The sequence below is a fragment of the Atta colombica genome, unplaced genomic scaffold, assembly GCF_001594045.1.
Source record: "Atta colombica isolate Treedump-2 unplaced genomic scaffold, Acol1.0 scaffold150, whole genome shotgun sequence".
Lineage (NCBI taxonomy): Eukaryota > Metazoa > Arthropoda > Insecta > Hymenoptera > Formicidae > Atta > Atta colombica.
In genome coordinates this window covers 2026716-2028312 of record NW_017259240.1, presented here as the reverse complement: position 1 = coordinate 2028312, position 1597 = coordinate 2026716, and positions in this window count along the sequence as shown.

The window sequence follows — 1597 nt, the reverse complement described above, 5'->3', positions numbered from 1 at the left end:
TAAATTAGCAACAAAAAAAGACCTAAATTGTCTAATTCTTATGTTCTTTTTTGAAGTTTAATTTCTGAGAACTTAAATTCTAAGAGATCTAAAAACTCGAATTTTCTTCTATTTATATTAAATTTAAGGAAATTTTGATATCGCTATACATTTAGAATCTTGAAATTCTATACTTTGAATTTAAAAAATTAACTAAATAACATCTCTCGAATTAAAAACATTGCGATTTAGTTAATTTAATTTTGAAAAGATTATTCTCAAGGCTATGGATAATCATTATAGAATTGACGGGTTGAGAGAATTGTATTTAGCGATTATAGATAGTATAGAAGATAGATTTTTATATTCATTGTAAATATTAGGTATGGGAAAAAGTTCGTGGCGTTACATTTAACGGGAAAAACGCCACGAACTTTTTCCCATACCTAATATTCTGTTAAATACATGTAAAGAAAAGAACGAATCACATCAACAGCGAGTCCATAATTATATATTCCATTTATATATAATAGTCTATAATAATAATCGTATATTCTTCTTGCCTCGCTTTGTCGACGCCACAGTGCATATCCGTGAATTTGTATGCATAAAATATAATATTTTATCAGCAACATCGAATCATTATTGATAAATTATTCTTAAATAATTTAAATTAAAATTATTCAAAATGTATACTTATAATTCATTTAAAATGTCTATAAATCCATAGGTTTATTTCCTGTAACACATACAATCTTACACATATATCTTAAAATTGTTCTTTTATTATGAAAAAAAATTTGTTGGATATGTTGCCATATTTGTCAAAATATACAATAAAAAACAAAATACGTAGATGCCTTGGTAAGCAAGAAGAAAAGCATTTTGTATTGATTTCTATCTCTGCAATGGGAATTCAACGGACACGGAAGTTTATCTCATTCTTATTAAATATATTTATTATTAGATATTCCATTATATATATGTAAATGATATCTATTTGATAAGACCAATAATTCACTGTTTCTAATCTTCATTCCACTTATAATTTCTAATTTTAAATCGTATTCAATAAACTCCTTAAAACCAATATATCATTTATATGATAAAATATAATGCTGAGCATTATTGTTTACAATAATTGTAGAGTCACAAAGTAATCCGATATACAAAGAACAATTATATTCGGATTATCTTGTTTTTAGAATTAATTAATTAAAATTTTATTTTCATGAAGTTTATAAAAATATTAATAGCTATCAGCTGTCAAGACTGATTAAAAAAAAATTTTCATTTAAAAACAATATTAAATATTCAAGGCCTCCACATAGTGATCGGAAAAATTTGGCCAGCGTTTTAATTCTTAACCAATTTTAAAATTTTCTTTTTAATTTTCGAAATTAAATGAGATAAACCTATGCTGCGTAAATTTTGATTACAATTTAAATTAAAAATTGCCGATCTATATTTGTTGTATAATTTTAATTTTTTTCTGTTTCATTGGATCGGCAATTTTTACTTTGGATTGTAATAAAAATTTATGCAAAATGGGCTTTTAGCTCATTTAATTTCGAGCAATTAAAAAAAAACTAAGCAGGCTCTGCGCAATATAATTTGA